Below are 24,700 nucleotides of genomic sequence, written 5' to 3'. Positions count from 1 at the left end.
TGTGCTTCTCCCTCTCCCACTGCCCCCCCCACCCCCGCTCGTGCTCTGTCTCTTGCTTTCTCTCAAATAAATAAATAAAATCTTTAAATAAAAAAATCCATGCCTTCAAATAAGGAGCCCACTTCAGAGTTGTCTACTTGGAAAGTTAGAGATTTACTCCTAATGATCCCCCCATTGCTAAGAATATCCAGCAGATGAGTTTCAGTGGGAGGGAAGTGTTATGTTTCCACTCTTGTACACTAGAGCAAACCAGAGCTGGGTATGAAGCAGACACAGTGAGTTCAGATAGTCCAGGTCCAAATGGCCTGCTTAATCTAAGCCTAACGTGGCCATGAACGCCACTGTGAAGCTGGGCAGTAGTAATAACTCTTCCAAAGTCACTTTTCAACCCTCTTCAAAATGGGTAAAAAAAAAAAGTTCCTATCTTTTGAACCAATAATTCTAACCCAGGGAATTTATCCTAAGGAAATAATCCAAAGTATAAGTCATGTGCATAGCGATATTTACTGCAGTATTATTTGCTGAAAAGTGAAAAATGAAGAAAAAAAATAAAAATTCACAAAAGATAGAAGTGGATAAATGATGGTATGTCAGCAAGAGGGAGCATCCTACTACCACTGAAGGTATAATTTTGAAGACTGTATTGCTATATAAAAATGTTTAGGACATTACATTAAGGAAAACATCTGCACCTCTGCTACTCACAAGGTGTATAAAGATTATATATGCAGATGGACAAAGAGTGATTAGAACATAGGAAGACGAAGTTGATTTGCCTAGATAGGACTATGAATGCACTTTTGCTATTGTTGTTTGAGCAATAAAACCAATGAAGAAGATAACAAATAAATATAATCAAGTCTCCTGTATTTCTTCTTCACTCAGCGAGAGCAGAGGCAAATTACTGCCTGTGGGCCAAATCCAGTCTGTTGTCAATTGTTGCAAATACAGTTTTATTGGCACATGGACAGGCTCACTTGATGATGTATTATTCATGGCTGCTTTCACCCAATATGGCAGAAGTGAATAGCTGTGGCAGATACTGCATGGTCCACAGAGCCTGAAAGAATTACTATCCGGCCCTTTATAGAACGAGGTTGCCAATCTCTGATCTAGAGTAAGGAAACATTACGGCTTCATTCACAAGTACCTACCAGGTACTCCACAAATATGGACAAATAAACAGGATATCACCTGTTTCGTACTTTGTTTCCTTTGTTTGCAAAGAGGGGAAATATGTGAGCCCAAGCTTGAGGGCCAACAGCTGGTTCTCAGATTTTGGAAGAGCTGGGATCACCCCCAACAGGAACTTAGCACCAAAGTTACAAATTGCTCTTTGATTCCAGCATTCTTAGAGTTTATAACAATTAAACTAGCTGCTTGACAGTAGAAGAGGTTATTGAAAAAGTACTGTATTATCTAAGGACAAACTCTAAAATCAGGGCAGCAAACTCTAAGTCAAAACTCACCAACTGGCAGCAGGAGGGCCAGAGTTGGCCTGCAGACCTGTTTTATTTGGCCCGCAGATAATTAAACACACACACACACACACACACACACACACACTGTGCCAACATTTAGAAATTGAGAGTTTTCATATAAAAATCCAGATATCGGGCTTGTTTACAGAGAACACATTCCCATATGGTTGCTGAGCTGGGGCTCAGGAGCAGACAGATGCTCCGGGGGTAGACGGGTCTCGCTCCCTGCTACACGGTCCACGGTCCTGGCCTGAGTCCTTCAGCATCTGAGTTTTTGACCATGGGGTAAAAGATCTTCTGGAAAGTTGTTCCAATATGTCAAGCAGGTGGTGGGACAATGACAAGCTTAGGAATCAAAAACTTCCAAGTCCTAAGATAATTTCAGTTCTTTCTCCTTCTCCTCGTAGAGGTGGCAGGAATGAGGGATAACTGGCCAAACATAGATTCTCCAACACCCCTTCAGAAATCACTTGAATACAGGCAGTCACGAAAAGACTCCTTCACAACAACGCGCATGTCAAGAAACATTTTATCCTCATGATCCCAGTCTCTGTTTATTACCCCTAACTATGCCCCAAGTGCCCAGTCTTTATTCATTTATTAAGTATGTGCTGGGTTTCTTCTGGAGGTGAGCCACTCTACTATATATTCACAAGGAATCTAGGAATTCTGTGATCCTGAGGACTTGATAAGTTCAGCTGAGAAGAAAACACCCACACAGACCAAAGAGGTCCTTACTGCTAACAGCTCTAACTCTGTGCCAGGTACTGTGTTAAGAGCTTTCATCCTCACATCACTCCAGAAGATAAGGATGATGATTATCTCCAAAGAGGAATACGTTTTAGAGCCTTAAATGACAGAGTCCAAAGAAGCTGAAGTAAAAGAAGAAAAACAGTGCAGAACAAGGTGTACAACGTGACAGATGCTACCTAAAAAAAGAAATATTTTTGGTTACAAATAAAGTCACTACCCTTCAGTGAAAGAATGCTAGCAAATTACCCCGTGATTGGTCTCGATGTCAAAGACTGCAATTTTCCATTCTTTGGAACATTCAATAATTTTTGGTGGTCACAGACATACATTCTTTAATAATAATAGATAATGTTTATTTTAATGTTTGTTAGAAAAAGATAATTACACACTAGAGCAATGGTTTTCTGGATGATATTGCTTAAGAAGAAGCTCACTTAAAAATCCAGTCAAGAAATGAGCAGAAGACATGAACAGACATTTCTCCAAAGATGACATCTAAATGGCCAACAGACACATGAAAAAATGCTCAACATCACTCAGCATCAGGGAAATACAAATCAAAACCACAATGAGATGCCGCCTCACACCAGTCAGAATGGCTAAAATGAACAACTCAGGAAACAACAGATGTTAACAAGGATATGGAGAAAGGGGAACCCTCCTACACTGTTGGTGGGAATGCAAACTGGTACAGCCATTCTGGAAAACAGTATGGAAGCTCCTCAAAAAGTTAAAAATAGAGCTACCCTACAACCCAGCAATTGCACTACTAGGTATTTATCCAAAGATACAAACATAGTGATTTGAAGGGGCGCATGCACCCTAATGTTCATAGCAGCAATGTCTGCAATAGCCAAACGGTGGAAAGAGCCGAGATGCCCTTCAACAGATGAATGGATAAAGAAGATGTGGTCCATATATACAATGGAACATTACTCAGCAATCTCAAAGAATGAAATCTTGCCATTTGCAATGATGTGGATGGAACTAGAGGGTACTATGCTAAGCAAAATAAGTCAGTCAGAAGACAAATACTGTATGATTTCACTCATATGTGGAATTTAAGAAACAAAACAGATGAACATAGGGGAAGGGAAGGAAAAATAAAATTAGATGAAAACACAGAGGGAGGCAAACCTTAAGAGACTCTTAACTATAGGGAACAAACTGAGGGTTGCTGGAGGGGAGGTGGGTGGGGGGATGGGGTAACTGGGTGATGGACATTAAAGAGGGCACTTGTTGTAATGAGCATTGGGTGTATACGCGACTGATGAATCACTAAATTCTACCCTTGAAACAAATCATATGGTATATGTTAACTAAACTGAATTTAAATAAAACAAATTTTTTGAAAAAGAGGCTAACTTAAAACCTGAGTTAACCTGAAATAGATTTAAAGAAAAGCAGTAAACATATGATATTAGATGCCATACAGGTATGATAAATACTCTGACAGTGGTATGCAAAATACTTGTGTTTTACTCATTACAAAAAAAAAAAGAAGAGTAAAGACACAAGCTGTCTACTTACTAATCAGAAGAACAAAGGTCTCTCTGTTCGTGAAGGGCAAAATTCAGAATACTGCTGGATTCACTAAGGACAGCGTCTCTGGTTGGTGCTACGACTGAAGCCACTTTCCAGGGTCTGAAGGCGGGAAGGAGGTGGGGGAGCTGGGCAAACACAAAATGCTGTCCAGTATTTCAGGAATCTGAATCTTGGGTTCTCAGCATTAACATTTAGTATGTATTGTACCTAGTACCTGAAGCAGAAGCAAGGTGGTTCTTGCCACGGCCAGCCGGGTAGGCCAACATTATCAAAACACGATTACATAAAGCAAAATGCAACACATTTTTGCTAGCAATTAATGAAAACTGCACCTAATCCCATGGCACGAATATTTCTGTCCCGCAGTTGAGAGATTTTGTCTTTGCGGCCGTACAGCCTGAGGCAGCAGCAGGAGCGTGAGCCCTCCACACGGCTGGCTGGATTAGGAAGGGAGGACAGGCCAGAATGCCCCTGGACAGAAGCACCCTTTGTGAGGTGAGGCCCCAGGGAAAGAAGACAGTTTAGGTTTACTCCTATCTACCTATGTTTGAATTTGCTTCTTGACCCTGTCACCAAAACAAAACCCAAAAAGACAAAAAACAAAACCAAAAACAAACAAAAAACCCCACAAAAAAACCAAATCCCCCCCAAACAAATGGAAAAACCCCAAAAACCCATTTAAATTTAAAACATACATTTTTAAAACTTCAGAAAACTCAATGAGCAATTAGTAAAGGTGGCTGCAAAGCTTCTGGCAGCAGGAGCTAAGGTATGAGGCAGGCCAGTCATCTAGCTTTCTTCCAAAGTATTGCTCCCTGGGAGACTTGGGAACATCAGCTGGATGCTACATAATTTTCTGGAAATGTATCGAGATGGAGAAAATGGTATTTCCCTATAAGGAGAGTACTGAAAATGGCTAGTACTATAATAATGTAATAAGCCACTTTAGGTGTGTTTGTGAGAGAGAAGGGAGGAAGTCCCCAAAGGACATTGCTTGAGTGATGAGACCACTACTAAGGATAAGCTCAGAGATATTGACTGGGTTCTTACTATGTACCAGGCACTGTGCTAAATGCTACACAACGACTAACTTATTTAACCTTCACACTAATCCTATGGGGTCACCTACTATCATCCTCACTTGACGTAGGGAGAAACTAAGGCACAAAGAAATTAAGTCGATTGGAGCTAGCAAGTGTCACAGTGCTGGGATCTGACCCTAGGTAGATGAGCTCCAAACCTTTGCTCTTAAATGCAGGTCCCTCAGCTGCATTCTGAGCAAGATGGTTCCAGGTTAAGCAGCAGGGTTTTTGAACTGCCCACTGCTGCATGTGAGTCTAGAACCCAAGCCAAAATTCTCAGGGTGTCCAAGGAAAGGCAACAGCTACCAGGGGTGTTTTTTCTTCCCTAGGCCTCATGTCCTACTCAGACACCTCTTCAACTAATTGATGTTCAGATATGTAAAGCACGTTCATGGACAGGGATGCCAATTTGTAATCTGCGGAGAGCCTGCATATCATAGTGCAGCTTTACAGAAACGGATGGAGACTGGAGACAAGGCTCGGGTCCAGAGGCATGAATGTGTAACCACCACCCACTGAGGGGCTGCAAGGACTCGGGTGTTTTTGTGAGGGGCTATGTAAATACAATCTCCTTTCATCGTCACTACAACCCAATGAACTACGCATTAGTCCCATTTTACAGATGGGAAGAATGATGCCTAGAGAGGTTCAATCATCTGTGCCAAACCCACTCCTACTAAGGGGTAGATCTGGGATTTGAACCTAAGCTTCTCTAGTTCCAAATCTTCCGTCCCTCCTAGCATATTGCCTAAGGGAATATGTGATCCCATTTAGCAGCCTGGAGTAGTGGCTAAGTTCACAGACTGGAGCCAGGCTGTCTGGCCTTGACCAGCTTTGCCACATGTGAGGTGTGTGACTGAGGGCAAGTCACTTCTTATCTCTGTGCCTCTTTCTTCATCTGCAAGATGTGAGTAACAACTGTACCTGTCTCTCAGTTTGCACTGAGGAGTGAATGAGTTAATATTTGTAAAGTGTTTAGAACACTGCTTGGCACATAGTAAATATTACATAAACGTTGTGAAATAAATAAAATACAAGTCTCTCTTATGTGGGCATCTACACACAGCTGATAAGCCAAGCAGGAGGTAATGGATATATCATCAGTGGAAGATATATCTAAATCTGCTTTCCCAGGGGCCAAGTAGCCAGCCCATCATGGACGCTGGCTGTGGGACCCAGCAGGCTTTAGATCTGAATTGCTGAACTGAAAGAATCCATTTGGAATAGATTTTAGGCTTCAGTCCCAGATCTGACAGGAATTAGCTGTGCAATTTGGAGAAGGCACTGTATTCTTCTGGGCCCCATTTCCTCCTGTGTTAAAACTACTGGGCCCATCGTGACCAGGACACGTGGCACAGGGAAAGAAAGAGGGCAGAAACTGGCCCACGTGCCCTGGGTTCTAGTTCTCCCACATAGGAATTTTGTAACTTTGGACAAATGGCTTCATTTCTTTGAATTTTAATTTTCTCTCCTCAAAGATGAAGAAAACGGTACCTGTCCCTCTTATCTCATGGGGTTAGGGAAAAATAAGAAAGCAAATTTGAGAGCCCCTCTGCAAGGACTGTTCTACAAGAGCATCTCCTATTTTTGGGTAATAGGTGGACACTTAATAAATAAATATTTGTGGAAATGATTCGATCACTTACCATGGTCTGGAATAACCCCCCCTTATTACTTGTCTCTCTGTCCCCTTAGGATCTAAGGTCTCTGAAGGCAGGATATCTCTGTCTATATCCCTGTACTTGGTAAAAAGTAAGCACTTAAATATTTATTGATTGAACTTGTGGAATGTAGTAACACATGAATCAATGAATAAATGACTTTGAAGTAGCATGAAAAGCCAACAAACAAACAATCAAAAAACAAAAAACAAGCCAAACTGACCTAAAGATTTTAATTAAAGCCCAAAGTGCAGAGAAACAGAAGGGAAGATATGCAGGTATAAAGCTCTGCTGTATCACCTGACTCCTCTGAATTCTTTTCTTTGGGGAATTGGTTTGCTCGAGGAATGGCAGAGTTAAGATGCTATAAAGTGGTTAAATTAACATACTCAGCAGGTACACTGACTTTCTAAAGCTGAATACCAACTGGGATAATTAAAGGCCAGAGCCTTCTCCTTCTTTAAAAATTGACTCCCCTATAAACTACCTGCTGACAAAGGCATAATTAAGTCGACTCCTGTAAGAATACATAAGGAAACTTTTCTCCTCCATTCTTAATTAAAAAAAAAAAAAAAAAGTTTCCATTCCCCAAGCTCAATGAGCACTCAAATGCACGATAACTAGAAGGAAACTTACAAAACACTTTTTGTTGTTCTTTCTTCTTTTTTTTAAAATTAAGCCTGCAACATCCTTTCTTCCTAGTAACCAATTCGCCAGAGGTTTGGAAGTGGCTTGCGCTGGGGAAGGCATCCGGAGGGAGGCAGCTACCCAGGGCAGGAGGTGGTCACACCAGCTCTTCACTGAGGGATGGAGAAATGCCCAGGAGCCTCCTCCGTGACTGTCCGTCTGTGTGGCCTAAAATAAAATCTGAGATTTTTTTTTTTTTTACTGTTCTAAAAATAGGGGTTTGGCTTAAATCCACCAGTTGGTGTTTTGATTTTTAAATTATGTGCAAAAAGAATCATGCTTAACCTAGTGAGTACTCATACGTAATTCAGAGAGATTAAAATTTTATTTTGATCTCAAGGTTCTAAAACATTTTTCTTTTCGAATCTGAGGAGAGGTGAAAGGAGATCAAAGGAAGGCTGGTGATAATGATGCGGAAGGCTTAAGCTCCAGTTTGACAGCAAAAGGCCAGTAGACATCCCTAAAGCAAGGAATATTTTAAGTTTTCTTGGGGGGCGCAGGTGCTGGAGGGAGCTATAATTCAATAATTCACTCAAAATAAATGGAAGAAAGACTGGTGAGTTTCAACTTATATCTTTCCTGATGTCATTTCTTTCTCTTTTTTTTTTAAGATTTTTTAATTTTTATTTATTTGACAAAGAGAGAGAGACAGCGAGATAAGTAACACAAGCAGGGGGAGTGGGAGAGGGAGAAGCAGGCCTCCCGCTGAGCAGGGAGCCCGATGTGGCTCGATCCCAGGACCCCGGGATCATGACCTGAGCTGAAGGCAGACGCTTAAGGACTGAGCCACCCAGGCGGCCCCCCTGATGTCATTTCTGGAACCAACCTTCATGAACACAAAACTGGAAATAATTTCTAACAGGTAGCTTTAAAAGCACGAAGAATTTTCTGAGTGTTGGATGGTCCAAGACTTGGTCTTTGGGATAAGACTTTTAAAATCTCAGGGCGCCTGGGTGGCTCAGTCATTGAGCGTCTGCCTTCAGCTCAGGTCATGATCAGGTCCTGGGATTGAGCCCCACATCGGGCTCCCTGCTCAGCGGGAAGCCTGCTTCTCCCTCTCCCACTCCCCCTGCTTGTGTTCCCTCTCTCGCTGTGTCTCTCTCTGATAAATAAATAAAATCTTAAAAAAAAAGACTTTTAAAATCTCCCTCATTAAATGCCAATCATAACGTATTTCAAGAAAGATGTGCTGTTACTGCATCTTAATTAATGAAGATTAAATTCATCATAAATGAAACGGGGCTAGTCTTAAAATAAGGCTTTCATTGGACAGGAGTGAGGTGAGTGGGGAGTGCTGTAAGAAGCAAGTATGAATGCTATCTGCTTCTGGAAAGACTGAAATACCTTCAACAGTTGATTTCGCTTGTGAATTTTGGCAACACAGTTTTCAGCTAATCTCTGGACTACAAAGATTTGGAATTTTGTGTGTGTGGGTAGCATCATGTGTGACCCATGAAAGCCACCATCTCGTCTCCCCCTCTCTCCGGAACAAACACCCACAAACCGACCGGGGATGCTCTGAAGGTTAAACTGGCTAGTTCAATTGTCCAGGAATGTACGCTATGCAAACAATGTCGGCTCCCTGTGCCAAGGCAGAGATACCAGGGGACTTGAGGCCACTGGCCAGGAGAAGAAGGATGGTGGGGCATAGTTGTATTCACTGGGGCCGAATGGGAACCCGCAGAGATTGGCTGCAGTGTTTCACTATCCTAATCTGCAAAAGACAAATAGTTACAGAACTTGCTATATTAAAACCAGAGACTGTTAGTCTGAGGAGGGGAGGAGAGGGGAGGGCAGGCAGGAATGAAGAGCCTTCCTTTTAGGGAAAAAAAGGCGGGGGGGGGGGGGGGGGGGGGGGGGGAGAGAACCTGTAAAGTGGACTACAATTCACTTTTTAAAGGATTCTTCTGCTTGCAAATGGTTCTTTTGAAGAGGGGAAGTTCTGGGTATTTAGGAATTTGGTTAAAGATCAATAAAGAAATCCCTGGCTTTTTCAGATGCTTGAGGCAGAGAAACTAGTGTCAGGAGGCAGTCTCCCAATCAAAGATCAATCCTCTGATAGGAAAGTCAGAGCCGCCGAGCCAAGGGTACCTTAGGCTTCTGGGAAGATGCTGTTTACTTTGCAAAAATCTCCTTTATGCATTTTTTTTTTCTTCTTTGGAGAAATACAAGGGATGTGAGATCTTCAATGGAGGCAGCAAGAAGGGAGCAGGAAGCAGAATGGGGTATGGGGGGGCAGCAAGAAGAGAGGGTAGAGGAAGGCCCGCAGCATCTCTCCTTGGGGTGGCGGGTGTTTTGCTTGCACCCTCTTAGAGTTCCTGAAATAATTAACATGCGCTGCCATTCTTGTTTTTCTAGTGGTGATTTCATCCAGTCCTTGTAGAAACTCAGAATTAAATGTCACGGTTTTGTCTTCTGGAAAGCAAAACTCTCCTCCAAACAAGAGAGTTCTGCATACCGCTGAGAGCACGTGAGATCTGAAACGTTTGCAGAGTGCTAATCATTAACACACTGCTTTTGAAGGCAGGACAGCCTCTTTCTTTGCTGACTATCTCGTTTCCTTCTATTGGGTCCTGCCCTGTCCTAGTTTACTTTCTGTTTCTCCCACTCGTTTCCATGCATCCTTCCATAACGCACGCACACGAAGTCCCAAAGAGCCGCTCCCTCTCTGCCGGCCAACTCAACACTTCCCTCACTAACCCTCCTTTTTCAAAATAAACTCATCTCTGACTTATTTTTCCAACGCCTCTCCATCTTCTCACCGCCCCCCCTCGGGTGTGTGTGTGTGTGGGGGGGAGTGGGAAGCTTTCCTCCTTCCCAAGTTAACACAGGAGAATGAAGGAGAAGTAAGATCTGTAAGAAATTGTAAATAAAAATGCGTCCGAGAGGAGGAAGAGCTAGTAATTAAAATGTGGAGGCAGCCAGACCTGGGTCTGCATCCTGGCTTTGTCCTTGACTAGCAGTGAGGTTTTGGACAGGTCACTTAACTTCCCTAAACCTCAGCTGTCTCATCTGCCAAATGGAGGGAATAATGTACAAACTCCTCCAGGGCTCTAAGGGGAATTAAATGAGATGAAGCACTTGTAGCACTTCCAGTCCCTGGAGCAGAGTAAACACTCGGCAAATGTGTGCTTTGTTATCATCACTACTGCTATTATTATAATATAAACTCTATGGATAGGAATGTCACCTCCCCTCTTCCCCCAAGTGCCCAAGGAGTAAAAAGGACTCGGTGCTTCTAAAAACTACAGAATGGTACCGTGAGGAAGGCTTGGATGCAATTCCTGGCTGATGGCAGCCCCTGGGAAGCACTTCTCAGAAGCGATGTGCAGCACAGAGCAAAGGGCCTATTTTCAGGCCTTTCCAATCAGAACACAGTGGTTGCTCTGGAGGCCTTACCTGGCAGCCCAGCCTCAACCCACATGGTCTCCCCACAGGCTATCAGCATTCCCAGGAGGATGCAGCCCTGCCCCAGACTCAGGAATGTACAGCCAACTTGCTGCGCCCCGCCCCCCACGTCTCTTCTCACTTTTGCTCAGTCTTGAGAAAAACGGAAAAGCAATAGCTTCTCGTGAAGGCGCAAGGGCTCTCTGCCTGCTGTGAGTCACCCATTAAGGCCTGTCCCATTTGTAGACTCTCCCAGAAACGACACAAAACACACAAAGTCAGGTTCCACATCCCAGAAAGGCTGATTCACCAGGGCGTCTTCAGTGTGGAACTGTGCGGATGGGAGGTTCACCACAGCCTAGCCTGCCAAGGGCCCATCTTCGAAAAAAAAAAAAAAGAAAGAAAGGAAGAAAGGAAGGGAAGGGAAGAAAAGACAAGACAGGAAAGAAAGAAAAACGTCTGAACCTTTCCTAATAAGGTAATACCACATGCCATTTGTGGTCTCCAACTGCTCAGCACTCTGGGATAGTGGGACACTCACTGCGGCCCTCGCCTGGAGCTGGTGTGAGGCTCTCCGGGAAGATGAGAGTCTCTGGGGTGCCTCTGGGGATTACAAGTGAATGGCGAACACGCTCTGCCCTTGGCACCCCACATTCTCCTGATTAGCCACACTGCCCCGCAGCCCTCCTTCCTGCTGCCCCCTGCAGGCCTCTGGCTTTGCAGATGTAGGCTCCAAAGCGCTCAGGTTGCTTTGCAAGCATGCTTTTTCTCTCTCGGAGTAGGTACAAGCTTCTTGAGGGCAGAAACGCTCCTTTATTGCTTTTGTCTCACCCTGCCATGCTTGTCACGCATAAGCCACCCAGCGGTTACTCAATAAATGCTTGATGACGGAACAGCGCTGAGAATTTTACAGATCAGTAGGTGATCACTTTATACCCTTAACCCTCCAACTTATAAATCAGCAGGATCTCAAAAGCTGGCTTCAAAGAAGGTTCTTAGGGAGCATATTTTCCCACAGAAACAGTGGTATAACTGGGGGGTTAGGTTTCCAGGCCCACTCATTTCTCAGAATATCCTGTCCATATTTATATACTCTTATTGAGCCGGACTCCCATCAGACTGGCAGATCATGTGCAGAAGAGACTGAGGTTCTTTCCATTTACTTTAATGATTCATTTTAGTTACAGCATCAGTGATTTGCACAGATTTCTTCCCCCTCTCACGGGATGCATCTCCCTATTTTAGGACACTTTACGTAGGTAATGATCAGATACTTTAAAAATAACATTAAGACAGTTATTTTTGTTCATCATTTAAAAAAAAGATACATGTACTTTTGTTTTTCCTTCTGTATTAAAAAACTTTTTCAACAGTTTGTAACTACAATTATTATTTGGGCCACCCAGGACTTTTCCAAACATTTTATACCCACGCGTGCACGCCCGCACACACCCCTGTACACATCCATTCATATTTACCTATTTCCAAAAAAGATTTGTAGTAAAAATACAGCCTCCATGACTGGCAATTTATATTTGACACACACACACACACACACACGCATTAAAATATTTATTTGCCACTAAGTAAATCAGCCTTTAAAGTAAAAACTACAGTTGTTCAAAAGTAAGGCAGAGTCTGCAGGAGACCTTCTTGCTGGGGCACAGGGAGAATGTTGCATGGTCTGCCTCCGGGAATAATGCTGTATGTACAGAAAAAAGCTTTCTGTGCTTCTTCAGAGAGAAGAACAAACACCAGCAGCTGCCTGGCCCCTGGTGAGGACAGTCTGTGGCCTCGGTGGCCGGTCTCCTCCAGAGCCTGCAATGCGGCAGCTCCGAAGGAGCACCGTTCGCCGCCCAGGGTGGGGCCTTCCAGCAGGTCAGGGCTGCTGTGTTGGGGGCGATGAGTACAAAAGTTCACATGCACCCAAATACCTGCTGGTGCACCTGCTCCCTTTCCTAGCTCCCCGGACACTTAGGTCAACTAAACAGCCTTACCTTGGCCCTTGCTCCCCATTCAAAAGCATCCCCCAAAAGATAAGCCTACTACATATTTTCCACATGAAAAGCAAGATAGCTCTTGTACCTCTAAGACTGATGGAAAGAATTAACCTGTGGACGACTCTAGAAGTGGGAAAACCAGAACAGCAAACAGGACGATGTCACGAAGATAAGGTGCTCAACGCATGCACTAAATGTGCCCTGCTCCATCTTCTGCCTTTCTAACCCAAATCAGCATTTAGTGCAGCAAAACAGAGATGTCAGGTTAATGCCCATGAAGCATGACAAGTACCAGCACATTTGAATCACAGCTGTCTTTCAACAAGTTATTGCCAAGATACAAGTAACTGCCGTTTCTTCTCCACCCCGCTGCACGGAGCCTGGTAGTAACTCATTATCACCCATCTTTGAGTGATTGGGTTGATGCTTTAATGGGAAGCTCTGAATAATGGGACATTCTCATTAGTAGCCCCTTTCTCCTATCAGCTCTTACAGAAAATCTCCCACCATTGGGAGAAATACAATTTAATCAACATAGCAATTTATTACCCTATATTCACCTTTTCCTTGGGGTTTCAGGATGTTGCTCTGATTCTAGCTCTGATCAGTGACAAGAGGACAGCTGTCGAGCTGTAGCAAATATAAAAGACTGGGCTGAATGTCCTTAGATCCCAACAGACAACTCTGAAGTATGATTACGGACTTTCAAAAATCTCAGACATGAACAGGGCATTGTTGTCTCTGAGAAGTGTGAAGTGCACAGGGGTGGGGTTCATAGGTTTTCTGTAGTCAGATCCCAGTTATTTGAGCTATTATTCTAATTTAAGGATGACAGATGTGAAGCATGCATGCCGCCTCTTCCCCCTCCTGTACCCATGGCAGACATCACTAATGGATCACAGTGCTCTTCCTTGCTGGGCCCAGACATGAGTTAATTAATAGCACTTTTCAACACCTGGCTCCAATCAACTGTAGGTGGTACATATGTTGGAAACAATTAGCTACTCCTGTTCTAGCTGATTTCAAACACCTTAATTTATGTAAATCTATGCAACTTACAGTTGACTAAGGTATCATTACTTTCCTAGCAACATTCTCTTTATTCTCAGCTGGTCCCTTCACTAATCCAGCTACAAATAATATTAGCTATCACCCATGGCCTTTACTATGTGCCAGACACCCGTTAGTCAGTGCTAACTTATGTCCCTATGTCCTTACAAAAGTCCCAAAGCAGAGACGGGTAGCGTAAATCTGATCTGTATTACATCTTCTAGCAACTTTCTCTGGTGACTCCCAGGCTGAGTCTGTGGCCTCCTTTTGGTGTCCTCCAGTGCCACCATTGGATTGACCTCATTGCACTACAATGGCAAGTTCACGCAATTGTCTTCCCTACTCAATGAAGACAAGACCCACATCTTACTCACCTTTGAATGCCCAACACCTGGGACACAGCTAAGTACATAGTGGGTGTTCAGTGCTTATGTTGCAAGAATTTTTTTTTTCAAAGCTCCCGTTTTCAAACATTCCCAGAGCTTCAACTCAGGCAGGCTCTGCAATGAACAGGTGAACCCTGACAAGCTACCAAGGGAGGTCATTTACATCATAAAGTAAGGTGTGCTGGTCAAGTAAGGCAGAACTGAGGTGGGGTCAGGGCAGCCCCCAATGGACTTGTACAAGTCTGCCTTTGGCCTGGCCCCACCTCCTCCTTTCTGAGCACTGAAAGTGCTATGCTTGCTCACTCACTCACAGCTCTTTATTCACCTTCTTGCTTCACTGCCTTTTTAATTTTTTTTTCTCTCTTTCTCTGCCTGCCACACTGGATTGTGTTCTCCCCAGTTCTACAATCCCAGCACTTAGTCAAGTGTCTGGCCAGTGATGCATAAAGACTCCTTGAAGAGATCTGTAGTAAGAAGGGCACTGGCCTGAGTCGGGAGCGCAGGGAGCTGCTTCCAAAACCGTCCTGACCGCCCTGGGTGGTTGTCTCTAGTTCTTATTACTGGGAGAATGCCTGCTCCGGCAGGACAGGTGGGGAGCCTTGAGAGTGACCGTGGATTTAAACTCTCTGCTAAGAATGTCCACGATAGCCAAACTGTGGAAACAGCCTACATGTCCATCAACAGATGAATGGATAAAGAAGATGTGGTGTGTGTGTGTGTATATATTTATATTTATATATAAATATTGGAATATTATGCAGCCATCAAAAATGAAATCTTGCCATTTGCAACAACGTGGATGGAACTAGAGGGTATTATGGAATATTATGCAACCATCAGAAAAACGGAATCTTGCCATTTGCAACGACATGGATGGAACTAGAGGGTATTATGCTAAGCAAAATAAGTCAATCAGAGAAAGACAAGTATCATATGATCTCACTGATATGAGGAATTTGAGAAACAAGGTAGAGGAACATAGGGGAAGGGAGGGAAAAATGAAACAAGACGAAACCGGAGAGGGAGACAAACCATAAGAGACTCTTAATCTCAGGAAACAAACTGAGGGTTGCTGGAGTGGTGGGGGATGGGAGGGATGGGGTGGCTGGGTGATGGACATTGGGGAGGGTATGTGCTATGGTGAGCGCTGTGAATTGTGTAAGACTGATGAGTCACAGACCTGTACCTCTGAAACAAGTAATACATTATATGTTAATAAAAAATAAACAAACTCTCTGCTAAGTTATCACTTCTCCTTTTTGTGAGGCTGCCAGGTCCAGAGCTGGTGTCATCACTCTAGAATAGCCCCAAACGCTTTCCAGCCGCCTCGGGCCCCCCTTTAGTCCGCTTCGTGCAGCCCATTCTACTGCAACACGTGAGAATCTGCTGTCTCCTGCCTGTTGTGACCCTTCCAGCATCATGCAAAGAATTTCCTTGCCTCCGTTTCTCCTCATTACCTCCCTGCACAGATTCTTGGGAGGATCAAGCGTAACCTCCCAGGGGGGCCCACAGGGCCCTGTGAGTTCTGACTCCTGACTACCTCTCCAGCTTGCTTCTGACCCCACCCGCCTCCCACACACCAAGCTCTGGTCACACCTGAACTCACCATTCCCGTCCCTGCCACAAACCTCGGCCCACTGTTGCGGTCTCCAGCTCAGGGAATGGCACCACTCTCTGGACAGCTGCTCCCGCCAGACGCTCTGGAGTCACCCGGGGCCCCCCTCTCTCCCATGGCACCACCTCTTCCATCTCCTTGTCCTGCTCTCTCTGCATATGCAGTATTTCTCAAATTCATGGGCTTTTATCCCCATTGCCACCAACCTAGCTGGGACTAGGAGCAGCCCCCCACTGATCTCTGCCACATTGTGACAGCTTCCTAGCTGGTCTACCTGCCATCAGAACTCCACCAATCCATTCTTCACAGCCAGAGCGATCTTCCCGAAAGACAAATCATATCGTGTCCCTCCCCTTTTTAGTCTTCTTCTACAGCTTAGACATCACTTCCTCCAGGAAGCCTTCCTGACGTGCCCATAGCATTTATATTTCCTCCATTAAAACAAAAAGTGTACCAAAAAACCTCCCAAAACAAAAAAACCCACACCAATGCTTGTAGGTCTTCTCCAATACAAGTAAACTCCATGAGGATCCACCTTGCTCTCCTCTGAACGATGTGATATTTTTTATGATTCCCTCTGTACCAGGCACTCTAACCTGCCACTCAGGAGCCATCTCCACCTTCTGCCCTGCTGGCAGAACAAGTGCACCCTTTCCTCATGTGACTAGGGTAAATCCAAATTGGTCTAGGCCACATAAATGACCCCACCCCATTTGTTAAGGATGAGTTTTGGGGTGGGCATATGTCCCACTTCTGCCAATGACACATGAGCAGTCAGCTGGGGGTGGGGCCCGGGTTTCTAAAGGTCTCTTCATTCTTAAGGAGAGATGCATAAGAAGCAGTTCTTTATGTGCCTTGCCATTGATAGGAGAGGATGAGCTGCCTGCAGCCATTCTGTGCCCATGAGGAGAGCCAGCTGATGCTTTGAGGATGACACAAAGAACCTGATGTTGACGAGCTACTGAATTGGTCAAGTGGAGAAAGCCTGCATTGGAACTTCTTTTTAGATAAGTTGAATTTTCTCTTACTTGTAGTCCAAATAGAGATAGCTATGTAGAGCATTTTTTCCACTTTATATATTCTTAGAGGTACGTAGGCATAAATCTTGTTTCTTCTGTTCCATTACGGGCTTTCTGAGGGCAAGGTTTACATTTGATATACCCTTGTATCCCCCAAAGGCAGCGTGGCTCATCTCATCCCACTCCTATGCTTGAATGAAGAGCCCACAGTGTCTTCTGGCTTCATACTGGGAGATCCCAGTACTCTTAAAATGGGTCTTGCCTTCTTCAAGGGCTTAATTTTTTGTTTGTTTTTGTTTGTACTTTTTAAATGTTCGACACAGAAAGAAACATCAACAAAATATAAAAGCTCTATGGTCAACTTTAGGAGACTAACCCTATCTTATTCATCCTTATACACCTTGTAGCACCGAGTACACGCTTTGTGCAAAGTGGATACTCAAAATGTTTGCTGAATTAATAATTTAATTTGCTTCTGATGAGTCAAGGGCACTTAAGACTTTTACAGAGTCCTAGGGTCACAATGATGAAGAGTAAATTACCAACAAATGTGCTAAATATATCCTGATCCTGGGCTGTCACTAGTGGTCAGCTTTTGTTTGTTTATAGGGGAGCCTTGATCCACCAAGAGGCTAAGGCTTTAAACTAGGACAACAAGCAGAGTTAGGCATTGGAGAGTGAGCCAAAGACCAAAGTTTGATCGCCTGCTGAGTGTGCACTGAATGCTCACCCTGTCTGGGCCGGGCCTTCAGGCTGCAACCAGACAAGAGAGTGCCCACTGTCCTCGAGGGGCTTAGCATCCGGGGGGTGGGGGAGGGAAACACGCAACTTCTAAACAGTGCGCTAACTGTTCTAGGACGTAAGGCAGAGGGTGTGACAGGGATGCCCGGGCAGTGCTGGCTGAGCTGGGAAGACCTCCCAGAGGAACATGTGGATGGCACCTGAATGCAGAAGGGAAGTTAGTTCGTCAGAGGGGCAAGGAAAGAAAAGAAAAAACAAAAAAAACCAAAAAAACGGAGTAGCACCATCAGGCATATAGTTCATAAAAAGCCCGTTCTGACTGCATTCTGGGGTGGGAGAGATGAGGCTAGAGTCAGATACCAGCTGGGAGGCTGCGGCAGTAACTCACTGCTGAGTAATGGGCTTCTCGGGCTAGAAATGGATGGATGACAACCGACGCCGGGCACGGGTCCCCAAGAGCTTGTGGTGCTGTGCCTATTGCTCAAAGGAGGACAGCTCTGGACGCCAGCGTCCCACCTTCTGGGTTTGGGACGGGGAAGGGCTTTGCATTGGAGGCAACATGGTACAAGGCAGTGGTTTAAAATTTCTCTTTGCTTGTAAATACTTCGTTAGAATGAAATACGAACCTGGGATGTGTGTGCATGTGCATACATATGCATGCGTGTGATATGAAGTCCTGCCTCCTCAGTCACCCCTATTCCATAATTAGGGGAGCTCAGGGTCAGTTTTGGTTCCAACACTCCTGCTGCACCCTCTGTGACCAGCTCAAGCCTCTCTGACTTATTCCCCCCCCCCCCGCAAGTCCCGTGAAGGATCTGGACCTTGGCATCTCTATAGTCAACATCTACTTTGATTTTCCAACTTCTGGCAGCAAAAAGGTTCGGTAAAATATCTTTGATAACTGACCTCAAGGGTAATCCGTACTGTGAGGTTTCTGATTCTGTGGAGCACAGAGTCTCACTCAGTTCCCCGGGCTGAGGTTGAGAAGTGCCTCAGGCCATGTGGCCAGGCAGAACCCGGCTTTCCAGAGCCTCAGGCCTGGGCATTATCCCCCATACCACGGGGTATGACTTTTCTAAGTGTGCCATTATGAGGAAGCAAGTAGGAAGCCCTGTTCTAGATGGGAGAAAGAAAAACATCTACATGAGTCCAGAATTTCCTTTGGCCTGTCACTTACACATCTTCCTATCTCTCAAGGGTCCACTAGCTCTATTAGTGACAAGGCACACGTGCTTCCAACTGCGTCCTGGGAAGGTGAACACAGAAGGTGACAAGTAATAGGGCCAAAGGAGCAAGGACAGGTGGGAGCCTTTGTACCTGTGCTCTCCAGCTCACGCCTTTCAGCCTACCTGGGGACCTCACCCTACTGGCTATCACCTACCCCTCCGACAGCTCCAAACCCTCCCTCTATCTCCTTTAATATGCATAACTTTGGTCACAGTGGGGAAAAAAAAATCTTGTACTTAGAGGGAGAACTATTCAGAAGGAAGAACACTGCTTTCCTTGAGAAGGCTGACCCCAGGGCCTCTAGGTCACAGAGGCCCCCAAGGACTGACAAATTCAGAGGAAGATTCAAGATGGATGGCTCAATTCACTTAAAGAGAAAAAGCAGCAGCGAATAGAAGTTTACAGAAACATGTCTCAGTGCTCAGAACCACAGGTGTGAGGAGGAGGTTTCAGTCTGACTTCACTTGGGTTTCCTATTGCAGTGACACATAAAAAAAAAAAAAAAGAAAAAACAAGCTACCAAACCACTGGGACTGAATTATTATACCTGGAGAATGATTAATGTGGCCTGGGTCCTGTTTTCCTTCCTCAGAGCTCACTGGCGCTGTGACAACCAAAAGCTATGACCCGACGGTAGCGGGGGCCAGCTTGCTAACTAGGGAAGCAGGTCCTCAGCCCTCCGTGTCCCCTGGCACCGATGTGGTCTCAGGCCTGGGGAGCGTGCCTGCTCGAGGCTTGGTGAGTGCCCCCTGCACGCCAGAGCATACGCGGACGGCGAAACACGGAGGGCTGGCTCACCACGCCGGCAGCCCTCGCCCTGGCTCAGAAAGGCTGAAGAGACACTGCTGGACACCACCATAGCGAGCAAACGAACCCAAAACAGGCCTACCAGAAAAATGTGAAGCAAACGAAATGAGCTGAGATGCTTCCTGTAGAGGCGTTTCCCGAAAACATCTGCCGTAAGAGCAGCCTCTTCCTGACTGTTCCAACGGAAGAATATCGATCCTATTACCAACAAAAAGTTAGGTGCAAAATCCTGCTCAGAGAGCAGCATATGTATCCCGTAATATTAATGAAAGCTAGTAGAGGTGTGGTTTGGGGTAAAAGGAGTATGAAGAACTGTAGAGCTCTCCCTTAGCGAGTCTCCTGTGTTGGCTAATAGTCTGAGAACTCTTCAACTCACTGAACACTTACCAAGTACTTACTGCATATATGTAAAGAGCTGTAGGAGGCTGCATAGTATGGTGGTTAAAAAAGTGGGCAATCATGTGGGCCAGGACCCGTGTCCTCACTACTCCACTCCTTCCCTGTGTGACCTCAACAAAGCTGCATAACCTCTTTGTGCCTGGGTTTCCTCAGGTAAATAGGGTTATTGTGGGAGGGATACTTAAAGATCTTAGAATAATACCTGACTTGTGGTTAAGTATGCAGTACTTGTTGCCTATTATTATTATTACAATCTTTCTGCGCCTCAATTTCCTCATCTAGAACTAGAAAATGGACATAATAAGCAAACCTATCTCAGAGTTGCTGTGAAGATTAAACAGAATGATGCATGTACGGTGTTGAGTATAGCAACTTACACACAGTAAGTGTGCAATAAATGCTAGTTATTGTTATTCCTAGAAGATTCTCCCCAAGTTATTTAAAAAATAAGATGCCCAGATCTGAATGAAGGTCCGTGCAACAAGGAAATCCTTTCTTTGAACAATGTCAGCAAGGCACATTTTGTGACCACGCCCCCATCACCCCCCTCCACCCTGAGTTCTAGTGATGAACACGACACCCAGCTCTGTGCTAATTAAGCTCTGTGCTGACTCTCCTGGGAGCTCTGATATCCCTTCAAATATTCTAGGCTTCCCTTTAACCTGATATTGACATGCCATCCAGTCTGCTATTTAAGGGACTACTTAAAAGTGTGGCTTTGTAAAACAGGGAGCAAGCCACGAAGGCTTCTGAAGCCCATCGACTTGGCTTGGAGGGAACAGAAAAGCGGCATTTTATGGTATCAAATACCAGAAGCAGCTCTCATAGCTGCTAACCTTGTGGAGCTCATCCTCCACCCTGGCCAAGTGCTGAGCGTGCTCTGTGCATGACATCACTGAGACCAGGGCCCCGGCAAGTTCCAAGGTGTTGGAGGTGTGAGCAGAGCTGTGGGCTCTAACCCATACCTGGCTCCAAAGTCCATGCACGCAAATCCTGGGACAACTGCCTCCCTCCCCAAGGAAACTCCCCAAGTCATCCAAGGGCAACTAGTTTCCAATGAGAAGATCACTCCCACTGATACTCTTCTTAGGGCAGCCGATTCAATGCTTCTTTTTTTTTTTTTGCTTTCTGCTTCTTGGCCAATTACGACACCTAGTGGCAAGTTGAGCACAAACATGGGTCTCCTTAAAAGGCCGGTGGGTGGCGAACACACGAGTGCTAAGGACAGGAGGGATCTGATGGATCACAGCCAAACGGAGGAAACTGAGGCCCGGAGAAACAAAGCAAGTTGCCTAGAGTCAAAAAGAGAAGGAAGCCCATGTGGAACAGCATGGAAAGGCTAGATCTTGGAGTTAGGTCCTGGGTTCTGACTCAGACTTCACCTAACCTCTACCCTCCACAAGATCCTTCCTTCGATCATTCAAAAACACTGATGGAGCACCTACTATGTGCCGGTCACTGTGCCCGATGATGGGGACGTGATGATAAGCAAGGATGACAAGTCTCTATCTTCCTAGTCAAACAAGAGACGAAGACACTTGCACAGGATTCAACAAGAACACCACCAGTTACTAGGAACTGCGGACTTAGTCAGCTGCCAAGTACTGTGGCGGAGCCTGAGGTACTTAACTCGTGTAATCCTTCCACCGACCATAGGGTGGCCGTGCAACTGTTACTCTGGCTTGAAAAATGAGTGGGAGAACATTTCAGCTAAGAGCAATCAACGTAGGGCTCTGATACCTTTCTAAGTTTCTGAAAACTGAGGTTGTTGGACTAGACACTAGGGGTGTAAGGCCCCTTTCCCACTCAGTGCCTCTTCTAGGATTTGGGGGGTAGAACTGGGCCTAGAAATGAGGTCTCCTGACCAAGAATCTCGTGCTCTTTCTTCATACGCTGTGCTAGTCGATGATTATTAAGAATGACTGGTCGTTATTGAATGCTCACTCTATGCCATGTCCTGAATTTGCATCACCTCATGCAATCCTCTTAGGAACCTATGACGGACCTTTAAAATGAAAAATAATACCTGAGTAAAAAATCATGCTCTCAAATGGTTAGAAAAAGGAAGAAAAAAAAAAAGGTCCCAAGATAAATGCAGAAGCTTCCAACCTAACCCAGTTATGGGATTCTTACCAACTGCTTTGCCTCTGTTTGATCTAGTTACATGGTGGATTAAACATCTTATATATCAGTGTCCTCAGGCTCTCACAACTGGCATGAATAATGGGCCCAGGCACACGGTGGTTCAAAAATAAATGACTGTCCAGGGAAGCAGGGAACACATTTCTCAACAACATTACTTGGGGGTAACTGGGACTCCGGAAACAGCTCCAGGGCCTGTAAGGCCAAGTGCCAGGCAGACCCGACCCTTTGATTTTATTTATGATTCCAAATGAATAAAGCACATTCCAGGAGCACCACTGAGTACATCAGGGGTCAGCAAACTCTCCAAAATGGTACTGCCATCAGCCTCTGTTTGCTCCTCGCCGGGGGTATGTAGGCAGCATAGGCTTTCGGTGGTGGGGGCGATCAGTCAAACCCCTGCAGGGATTCTGCAAGTGGAGGCATGGAGTTCACGGGGACCTGGCCGTGGGACCACAGGAAGGACGTCAGCTGCTTGCAATAGGACCGCTTCCTCCTGCACCTGGAAAAGCAGCCCCAGCAGGACCTGGTGCTCCCCACGTCTCGTCAAGACCTTGCCTCCCTGGCCAGGGTCTCTGGAATGATGCTGAGTGGCCAGAGTGAGAACATATGTTAGATACGCTGGAATGTTCAGCCCAGAATGCTCTGCTACCTTTCTCTGAATGGCGAGATCTCACTTAACCTCCTAGGTCTAGAGATCAATGCCCACCTGGCCGGACCACCACCCCTGTCCCAGGCCAAGTCTGCCTTTCAAGGGAACTGCTACCCTCCCACAGAACCGAGCACAGGATCATGATCCCAGATTTGTCTGTCTGTGGACTGTGAACATCTTTAGAAGACAGACTGGGTGGCCTATCTGTCCTTATGTACTCAGTACCTAGCACTGTAGTCCGGGTTGCAAAGGTGCTGACTTCCAAAGAACTGGAAAGTAAAGCAAGGAATTCAGGGCTAGGAAGAGGTTTAAGAGGTCAGGGTGTTTGAATTCCTACCCAATATAGAATTTCTCTCAAAATATCATTACAGAAAAACAAAAGTTTTAAAAGGTGTATGTGTACACATATGCATACAGATCTTCCTTGACCTTACCATGGGGTTAGGTCTCAGTAAACCCATCATAAGTTGAAAGTAATGGTAAGTTGAAAATGCATTTAATATATCCACCTACCACTGGACCACTTTCTCACACCATACACAAAAATAAACTCAAAACTGATTAAAGACCTAAACGTGAAACCTGAAACCATAAAACTCCTACAAGAAAACAAAGGCAGTAATCTCTGGGACACTGGCCTTAGCAACATACTTATGGATGTGTCTCCTCAGGCAAAGGAAATAAAAGCAAAAATAACTATTGGGATTATACCAAAATAAAAGGATTTTGCACAGCAAAGGAAATTTGCAAATGCTATATCTGATGAGGGGTTAATATCCAAAATATATAAAGAACACAACTCAACACAAAAAATCCCAAATAATCTAATTAAAAATGGGCAGAGGACTTGAATAGATATCTTTCCAAAGAAGACATACAGATGGCCAAAAGACATATGAAAAGATGCTCAACATCACTTATCACTAGGGAAATACAAATCAAAAACCACAATGAGATATTACCTTATACCTGTCAGACTAGCTACTATGAAAAAGACAAGAAATAATAAGTGTTGGCAAAGAGGGAGAGAAAGGAGCCCTGTGCTCTGTTGCTGGGAATGTAAATTAGTGCAGCCACTTTGGAAAACAGTATGGAGGTTCTTCAAAAAATTAAAAATAGAAATACTATGTGATCCACTACTAGGTATTTATCCAAAGAAAACAAAAACAATAACATGAGGGGCACCTGGGTGGCTCAGTTGGTTAAGCGTCTGCCTTTGGCTCAGGTCATGATCCTGGGGTCCTGGGATGGAGCCCCCCACATCAGACTCCCTGCTCAGTGGGCAGTCTGCTTCTCCCTTTCCCACTGCTCTCCCCCCGGCTCGTGTTCTTTCTCGCTCGCTCATTCATTCTCTCTCAAATAAATAAAATCTTTAAAAAAAACCCATTAATATGAAAAGATATATGCACTCCTATGCTTAATGTGGCATTACTTACAATAGCCAAGATATGGAAGCAACCTAAGTGCCCATCCATAGATGAATGGATAAAGACGGTGTGGTATATATATATACAATGGAATATTACTCAGCCATAAGAACAGATTGAGATCTTGCCATTGGCGACAACATGGATGGACCTAGAGGTTACTATGTCAAGTGAAATAAATCAGACAGGGATAGACAAATACTATATGATTTCCCTTATACGTGAAATATAAAAAACAAATTAACAAACAACCACAGACTCATAAATACAGAGAAGAAACTGGTGGTTGCCAGAGGGGAGGGAGATGGGGAGTAGGTGAAATAGGTGAAGGTGATTTAAAAGGTACAAACTTCTAGTTATAAAACAAGTCATGGAGATTAAAAGTACGGCACAGGGAATATAGTCAGTAATACTGTAGTAATGATGTGATGACAGATGGCGATGGCAGTAGGCACAGCACAGTGTAGAGAACTGTCAAATCACTCTGTTGTACGCCTGAAACTAATATAATATTGTGTGTCAACTACACTTCAATAAAAATAATTTTTTTTTTCTTTTTTTCTTTTTTTTTTCTTTTTTTTAAGAGAGAGAATGAGAGAGAGAGAGAGAGCACATGAGAGGGGGGAGGGTCAGAGGGAG

The 24,700-nt window shown here is 44.7% G+C and overlaps 1 protein-coding gene across 3 annotated transcripts in view; it reads right to left on the bottom strand.

The window, feature by feature from the left end:
• Window positions 1-24,700, bottom strand: part of GNG12 (G protein subunit gamma 12) — a 127,557-nt gene that overhangs the window by 35,040 nt on the left and 67,817 nt on the right. The window contains exon 1 of one of the 3 annotated variants that reach the window (XM_032426460.1): window positions 11,138-11,408. The exons of the other annotated variants lie outside the window; for them this stretch is intronic. The gene's annotated coding sequence lies outside the window, so the exon portion shown is untranslated. Of the gene's footprint in view, window positions 1-11,137; window positions 11,409-24,700 lie in introns of those variants that run through there. 3 annotated transcript variants of the gene reach the window in all.

The sequence above is a fragment of the Phoca vitulina genome, unplaced genomic scaffold, assembly GCF_004348235.1.
Source record: "Phoca vitulina isolate PV1807 unplaced genomic scaffold, GSC_HSeal_1.0 scaffold2, whole genome shotgun sequence".
Taxonomy (NCBI): domain Eukaryota; kingdom Metazoa; phylum Chordata; class Mammalia; order Carnivora; family Phocidae; genus Phoca; species Phoca vitulina.
Note: the sequence above shows the minus strand (reverse complement) of the source record. Positions and strands in the feature narration are given on the sequence as shown.